Source organism: Octopus bimaculoides, chromosome 11 (assembly GCF_046866305.1).
Source record: "Octopus bimaculoides isolate indiv1 chromosome 11, ASM4686630v1, whole genome shotgun sequence".
Classification (NCBI taxonomy): Eukaryota; Metazoa; Mollusca; class Cephalopoda; order Octopoda; family Octopodidae; genus Octopus; species Octopus bimaculoides.
Window position 1 is genome coordinate 30867017 of NC_142938.1, and position 10000 is coordinate 30877016.

General features: G+C 34.2%; 1 protein-coding gene across 7 annotated transcripts in view; it reads right to left on the reverse strand.

Moving 5' to 3' along the window:
- The window catches only part of LOC128249065 (homeobox protein six1b-like), a 526697-nt gene that overhangs the window by 261281 nt on the left and 255416 nt on the right, over window positions 1–10000 (reverse strand). The gene's annotated exons all lie outside the window — the stretch shown is intronic.

Consider the following 10000-nt stretch of genomic DNA (forward strand, 5'->3'; position numbering starts at 1 on the left):
ATATCATTACTATTATTATTATTATTATTTGACATATTTTCAATTTATCACAATTGCATTTTTTCTTATTTTTGATGTTTTTATGCGTTTTTTTTTTATTTGGTGTATTTTATTATTAATTATGATAAAATTATTGTCTTGGTGTTACCGTTGTTGTTCAGTTCTAAATTTTCCAGATTAATTCCTGTAGTTATTCTTGTTGTTTCTGGAAACGATGGCCGAGGTGATGTATATATATATATATATATACGCGCACACACAAAAATTAACAGAGTATCGCTGGCTGTAGATCCAATTAAAATTATCACATATATGCTTATCTTAACATGTATATAAATATGTATATATGTATACGTGAAATATATGAGTTTTTATCTGTTTAAGTATTGTGTATATGTATGTGTGTATAAAATAATGTTTACGTTATGCTTCTTTTCATGGTGTTGAAACATATATATGTTTAACCTTCATAGATATCTATAAACCATAACAATATACAAAGCTGACATATACTTTATACATACATTCATACATGCATTCTTACATACATCGCTATTATTAATATCAATCGTGTATAAATAAATATAAATATACATATATATGAATTAAATACTATTAAATTTCAACATGCCGGTTTAAATATTTGCCTCGAAATTAGGTGCGTATATTATACATCTGTATATCGTATATATTCCTTGTTTTCAATGTATATCGTTTGATATTAATTATGTACGTCTTCACAGGTAGTTCCTTGTCATAATATAAAGTCGTATGAACTTCGATATTATATGTTTATGTCATAAACAGTATAGATGGTAAATTCCTTTGATATCGCGCTAAAGGATATCCAAATTAAACATATATATATTTGTGTGTGTGCGTATGTAAGGATGTGTATATGTCTGTGTATATTATGTATTGGTATATATATATATATATATATATATATATATATATATATATATATATATATATATATATATATATATATATATATATATAGTATATATACTAAACTAAATATATTTTAGTATTTATTTGTAATATAACTTGTGTATACTAAATATATTAGGCAATATACAATATATATGTGTACTTTTGAATAAATATCTCTTGAAAAATAGCCACTATATAGTCACTATACATGTATATATATAGGTAAGTACGTATGTATATGTATATATTTAGTTATATACAAATTTGTTAAAATATTGATGTTTACTTTCTTTTTAACAAATGACAATTATTCTTGTGTAGAATGTGTCTTCTACCTAAAAATGGAGAGGACTCTAGCGTCCCACCTTGTTCGACCGTCGTCGTTGTTAATGTAGTGGTTTGGATAAAGGTATCAGTTATAATAACAACACCATTCGGCCATGTTTTATGTCTATCAAATTAGAATTGTAACCCCCCCGATATCTACCCACCCTCTTTCTATCTCTCTTTCCTTTTCTCTCTCTCTCTCTCTTAATCCTCTCTCACTTTCTCCCCCATATATAAAGGGAGAGGCAGAGAGAGAGAGAGAGAAGAACACACACACACACACACACACACACAGACACACACTAAATTATAATTCTAGTTAGCAGTGAAAATAAGCATTCATAATAAATGTAAAACATGTACGTACGGGTGTTTATATATACACACACAACGCACACACGCACACACACGCACACACACGCACACACATATATAGATATGTATAATGTGAAAGAGAGAGAACACAAATGTAATTTATAAGTGATACACCATCATACCGTACGTAATTTAATTGTAGGTAATATAGCGAAGGTATGTTTTGTGTGTATATGTATATATATATAAATATTTATGTGTGTGTATGTGTATTTATGTATGCATCAATTTATGTACGTATGTATGTCTATATTTACGCATGAATGTGTCTATGTATGATTATATTTATGTATAAGTGCATAACATTATCCGATGTGTGAAGAAACTCCTAGCCGTAACTTCCCGCGAATTCTTGTTCCGTTCCTTAAAATCCTTCGATTAATATTTCTTCCTCTTCAATGCAATATTTACAACGTTTCCAGCTGTACAATTATACATGTATAATATACACAATTTGTGCGTGTGTGTATAGAAAATATATTTGTACATGTATATATTACATATGTATATAAATATGTTTCTGTGAATTAGAATATGTCTATATTGGTAGGTCGCTTGTATATATATATATATCTATATCTACGATTTATTCCTTTCTGCTACTTCGTTCCTACTTCGGCTGTCTCCACTTGTTCTTTCGGGTTCCGGTTGTTTGCTGTCCTCACAGCTTGCTGCTGGTGTTGGTGTTGTTGTTGTTGCTGCCGTTGCTGCGGCCGCGGCTGCTGCTGCTGCTCTTGTTGATGCTAATAACGACTGTAGTAATAATGGTGGTAGCAGTGCTTGTAGTAGTAGTAGTAGTAGTAGCTGATGTTAGGAGGCCTAACCTCTCTCTCTCTCTCTCTCTCTCTCTCTCTCTCTCTCGCTCGCTCGTTCGCTCTCTCCTTCCCTTTATAGCATTCTCTCTGACTCCATCTCCGCCTCTCGCTTTCTCTCTCTCTCTCTCTCTCTCTCTCTCTCTCTCTATCCGTCTATCTCTCTCTGTCTACCTCACTCTCACCGTCTCTCTCTCTCTCTCTCTCTCCCTCTCTCTCCCATGTAAAACATTCACCAATCGATGTCATTCACTTAGTGGACAAATGTTTCACTGTTTTCATCTAATATTTTAGTATCTATCTGTCTGTCTGTCTATTTGTCTGACTGTCTGTCTGTCTGTCTATTTGTCTGTCTGTCTGTCTGTGTCTATCTGTGTCTGTCTGTATGTATATATGTTAGGTTGCCTATCTGTCCATCTGTCCCTTTGAATGTCTATCTATCAATCTCTCTCTCTTTCTCTCTCTCTCTCTCTCTCTTCCTCTTCCTCTTTATATGGCGAAGATCAAGGTCTAATTATTATACTAATTAACAGCTTAATATATATATATATATATATATATATATATATATATATATAAAGATGGAATATATATATATATATATATATATATATATATATGTATGTATATATATATCTTTCTATACCTTACTCTTACTTTCTCCTTCTTGTTCTCTCTCTCTCTCTCTCTCTCACACAAATACAAAATATTCACCAACAGATGTCACTCATGTATTACTTTACTAATTCGGTCTACTTTGTTGTCTATTCAGTCTTCTTTCCTCTCTACCTTTCTTTCTTCTCTTTCTTTATTTCTTCATTTAATTCCTCCCTCTCTCTCTCTCTCTCTCTCTCTCTCTCTCTCTTTATCTCCCCTCCCCCCTCTCTCTCTCCAAACAAGGCGAGACCTTTTTTAGATTTTCAAATTGTTAACTTCCTACAAATTATCGTTTTTGTCCTTGTAGGAATTCACGTGGGCTATATACGTATATATATAAGCACATACACCACCGCTTGTATGTGTGTGTGTGTGTGTGTGTGTGTGTGTGTGTATGTATGTATGTATGTATGTATAGATAGATAGATAGATAGATAGATAGATAGATAGATAGATAGATGGGTGGGTGGATGGATGGATAGCTAAAGAAAAAAAAACAGAAATGGGTTCAGGTTCATTACAGCTGTTTCAGACGTGATTTTTTAATTGATGATTAAATCCCGATTACATCATGAAAAATCATTTTCTTTTAGGTGAACTGAAACTTAAAACTAAAACTTTGGTTCAGAGAAAATATCAAGATATGGAGATTCATATGGCTCCTACAAATAAATAATAATAATAATAAGAGTAATAACCGTATGTATGTATGTATGTACGTATACATGTATGTATATATGAATGTATGTATGTATGTATGTACTTACGTATGTATGTATGTATGTATGTATGTATGTACGTATGTATGTATGCATGTATGTATGTATCTATGTATGTATCTATGTAGGTAAGTATGTACGTATGTATCTATGTATGTAAGGACAATTTCAACATGTCAACAAGTCCGGTTAGGTGAGGCTTCGAACTCACAGTTAACTGTTTCCTTGTAAATGTTAATAAATGTATTCTATGTATATTTATTGTATATATGATACGTATATAATCTGTTATGTATTATATATTAAATATGCACTGGACATAATGAAAAGCTCCACACTTTGTCTTTGGTGCCTTTGGATGTGTGGCAAAATTGTTAATTATTAATTTTATTACTAATTGACGATTCCCTGCCCTGCATATCTATCTATATATAAATATATATATATATCTTATATATATAACACATAATAATTATATATTGTTTATTATTTTATAGTTTAACTTGTTTCAGTCATTTAACTGTGGCCATGCTGGAGCACCGCTTTGATGTTGTTTTAGTCGAACAAATCGACCCCAGTACTTTTTTAAAGCCTAATACTTATTCTATCGGTCTGTTTTGCTGGGCCTGAAGTGGTGATAGGGGGGTGGGACAAATACTCACACAAATACATATATACATTTATATACGATGGGTTCCTCTCAGTCTTCATCTACCAAATCCACTCACAAGGCTTTGGTCGACCCGAAGCTATAGTAGAAGACACTCGTGCAAGGTGCCATGCAGTGGAACTGAACCCGGAACCATGTGGTTAGGAAGCTGCTTACCACGTACCCTAAGTTTCATTCAGTTTCCATCTCTTAATTTCATTCACAAGGGTTTGGTCGCCAAGGGTTTTAGGAGAGGACACTTACCCAAGGGTCCAAATAGTAGGAGCGAACTGGGGAGCATGTGCTTAGGAAACAGAATTCTTACCATTCTGTTATGCATCTAATTAAGGCAAATGCATTATAGAATATATGTATACATAATACATCAAATATATATCCTTAAGAATATATTTAACATATATAAGAAACTCATCGCATATATATGTGTGTGTGTGAATGTGTGTGTGTGTGTGTGTGCGCGTGCGAACGCGCGTGTATGTGTGTGTGTAAATATATATATATAATATATAACTGATATGTTATCAATATTGTAGGTATATGTGTGTGGGGTGGGGGGTGGGGGCGGGAATATGTTATAATATACAAAATATAGATTGTAAGCTCCAATTTGATTATATATTGCAGTAACAGCAGGTTGAAACTACCAGTAATGAAATAAGGCACATTTGAATACACACACACACACACACACACACACATACGCACACACACACACACACACAAATACACACACACACACACACGCACAAATACACACACACACACACACACACATAAATACATACTTGTATACAAACATGCCTGCATACATTTATACATACATACCAACTATACATACATGCATATGTGTGTGTGTGTGTATATATGTGTGCTTGTGTTTGTGTGTGTGCGTGTGTGTGTGTGTGTGTATGTGTGTGTGTGTGTATTTACACATACTTTCATCGTCAGAACGTTGCGAAGTGATTTACGGACCAAACGTTTCGTGGAATATCGTTCAGAATAATAGTCACCAGTCACTGCTACAAATTTCTGCCGATTAAAAAGGAAATATGAATTTATTATACCCAAGTATTCACTTTTATTTCTCCTGCTTGTTCCACACAGACACACACAGGACAACACGCACACAAAACTACACACACACAGAACTACACACACACACACACTCCCCACGCACACATTCCTCACATACACACACACACATGCACGCACGCGCACACTCAAATATAATCCTTGAAGATGATGATGATGATGATGATGATGATGATAATGATGGCTGCTTTTAATACCTGACCAAATCGTAGCAGGTAACGGTTCCTTTTACCACCAGCAACATCACCAACGACCAAACTTAGAAAACCACCACCACCATCACCAATACCACCACCACTGCCGCTACCACCACCACCACCACCACCACTACTACTACTACTACTACTACTACTACTACTACTACTAGTACTACTACTACTACTACTGGTTTAATATTTCCTCGTCACCCCCACAAATTGTTTTATTCTTTAGTATTTCTTTGCTCCAAACTGTTGTGCATTTGTTTTGTTCCTGTTTTGCGTTCTTCTGTTTTAATAGGTGTGTATAGGGGGAGCAAGTGTATTCAAGATGGCCGCTTGCGGTTGGTCACTAGTCTCTTGGATAGTGGTTGATTAAGATTAACGCTATGTATGTTTATAAGTGAGTGTATATGTTTGTGCGTGTGCAACTGTGCGTGAGTGTGTCTGTGTGAGTGTATGTATCTTTTTTTTTTTTTATGTATGTTCAATGTGGGACTTTCGGTTAGGTTTATCTGCGATGTACAGAGAAGGTTAAAATATCTATAGATGTCGATATGATCGATAACAAACGATCGTAAACTTGGTCCAGCATGGCCGCATTCAAGTGACTGAAAGAAGTAAAATTACTCACACTCACACATGCATATATATGTGTGTGCGTGTGTGCGTGTGTGTGGTGTGTATGTATATGTATGTATGTATGCATGTGTGTATGTATGTATGTATGTATGTATGTATGCATGCATGTATGTATGTTATATATATATATATACATACACACACGCGCAAAAACACGTTTACAGAGAGAGAGAGAGAGAGAGAGAGAGAGAGAGTGAGGGCGGGATGAGAAAGGGAGAGAGAGTTATAACAGTCAACGTAATCATTACTTTTCCCTTTCTAAGACACACACACTCAATAAACTGAAGGGATGGGCCAACCAGCCAGACATACATACATACATACATACATACATACATACATACATGCATACATACATACATACATACATACATACATGCATGCATACATACATACATACATACATACATACATACATATATATATATATATATATATATATATATATATATATATATATGTATATATATATATATATATACACGCACACACACACACATATATGTATATGAAATAAATTAATGAATTAATCGTGTCAGCCGAAAAAGACACAGACAGAGAGAGAGAGAGAGAACGAAAAGGAGAAAAATAGTGCGTGTGGTGCGTATGTATGTGTGTGGTTGTTTATCGTATTAATTCCCTACGTCATTTGGCTGTAGTTTGTCCCAAATGGTATAAACCTAAATGTGATATTGCGTCTCCCTTAAGATAATCCTCAGAGTATAAGTAACTGCGGCACCAGATCCATATGTGTGTGTGTATAAGTGTATAAGTGTATATAAGCGTAAGCATGGATGTTTCGGAAGACGCTTGCTTCACAGCCATATGGTTTTGCTTTCAGTCACGTTTGTTGTCCCCCTAGTCAAGGGTCTTCAGTCGACCAAAGCCTTGTGAATCGATTTGGTGGTCAGAAATTGAAGGACTATATATTTGTCAATCGCCAGTAGTTCATATATCCGAAAAAGAAGCAATCTCTAAAGCATTAGAGCAGGAATATATTTTTGGGAAATTAAATGTTATGGCCGATCATAGAGTGACCGTTGGTTTCACACCTATAAAGCGCTTAGCAGTACAGGCGACCCGTCAGACTCGAGTCGACCATACTACTAAGCGCTTCATAGATGCGAAACCAATGGTCAATCTACGACATGCTACAACATTTAACTTCCTTATATATATATATATATATATATATATATATATATATATATATATATAATACAAAGGATATATAAGCATGTATACACACATATATGTACATACTTACATCTACATGTGTATATAGATGCATATTCGGGTACAGGACGTTAGAAAAATGAACTACAGACAACGGAACGAACACATAGGAAAACAAATAGCCACTTGGAATTATTCCTTCATCAGCTGCCTCTATTCTAAACCAGGCGTATAAATATATATATTTATAAAAGATACATTTGTGCGTAATATATATATATATAGTATGTATATAATACATTCTTTTATTTTTTTATTCGTTTCAGTCATTTGATTGCAGCCATGCTGGAGCAGCGCCTTTAATCGAAGAAATCGACCCCAGGACTTATTTTTTGTAATCCTAGTACATTTGCCCAAGGTGCCACGCAGTGGGACTGAACCCATAGCCATGTGGTTGGTAAGCAAGGTACTTACCACACAGCCGCTCCTGTGCCTATAAGATATATATATATATATATATATATATATATATATATATATATATATATATATATATATATATATATATATATATATATATATATATATATATATATATATATATATGTATATATATATATATAATATTCTTTTAGTTATCGGTCTCTTAGGCCGAACTGCTAAGTTACAAGGACGTAAAGACACCAACATCGGTGGTCAAGCGATGGCGGGGCAACAAACAGATACACAAACACACACACACACACACACACACACACATATATATATACATACTTATGATATGCATATATAGTATACCTTTTGCCCTAAGTTATGGGGACGTAAGCACACCAACACCGGTTGTCAAGTGGTGACAAACACTGACACACACACGCGCGCATATATATATATATATATATATATATATATATATATACGGCGGGCTTCTTTCAGTTTTCGTCTTCCAAATCCTCTCACAAGGCTTTTGTCGGATTGAACCTGGAACCATGTGGGTGGTTAGTAAGCTACTTACCACGCAACCACGCCAGTGGGTGCATGTTATATAGGTAAACGTTCATATATATGCACACAACACGTACATATCTATATTTGTATATATATGTAGATATATATACAAATATAGATATGTACGTGTTGTGTGCAGGCAGATAGATAGATAGATAAACAGAGAGAGAGAAAGAAAGAGAGAAAGGGAGAGAAAGAGAGAGGGAGAGAGAGAGAGAGAGAGAGAGAGAGAGAGAGAGAGAGAGAGAGAAAGACTCCATTTTTATCATTTATTTCAGGTTAATCTTAATTTCAATTTAATCGCAGATTTAAGATCTCTAACGTCAAAGATTTCAAACTATGACCAGCCTTTAGTTGTACAACATAGCTTGAAACAGATATGTGACCGCATGTTTAGTTTTGAAAATGTATTCACTTTTACTTTTATCGCTTGTAATCCATTGCAATGAGGCCAGACTGGGGCAGCAAATTTTAGGGATTTCCAGTTGATCAGATTTATGTATAATACATAAATATATACATACATGCATATTATATGCAAAATTGCATTATATGCATATATGATTGAGTACATTTACATATGCACATTGTGCGAGTTTGTGTCGGCGTACATTGAAATGTATATATGCGTGTGTGTGTGTGTGCGTGTGCGCGCGTGTGTGTGTGTACTTTCTGAATTTGTGTAAATGTGTATAGAGTAATATACCAGTTAAATAAAGCTAAAACATGGTCTAGTTTTCACGTTTTTTATTATGGCATTTTAAAAAAATATTAATTTTTTTACAACCGATGGTGGTGTGTTTACGTCCCCGTAACTTAGCGGTTCGGCAAAAGAGACCGATAGAATAAGTACTAGGCTTACAAAGAATAAGTCCTGGGGTCGATTTGCTCGACTAAAGGCGGTGCTCCAGCATGGCCACAGTCAAATGACTGAAACAAGTAAAAGAATAAAAGAATAAAAGAATAGTAAATATTTTATATTTTTCAAAATATCTTAATAAAAATGTGAAAACCAGACCATGTATATATATATATATATATATATATATATATATATATATATATATATATATATATATACATGTATATATACATGTATATATACATATACATGTGCGTGTGTGTGAGTGCGTGTGTGTATGTAAAACTTGGGTAATATACTCACACATATGTGTATATATTTAAGTAACCAATCATTGACTCAGCGATATCAAGACATCACGTGACATCCATCATCCGTAGAATTTAGTCCAATGGTAATTGCTACACATTGTTATCACAAATATCGGGATCCTTACAGTCACGTGATATTGGTATGTAGCTTGTGATCGCTTGGCTGTGTGATTGTGGGATGTGGTGTGTGGGATATGGTCTATGAATTGTGGGCTGTAG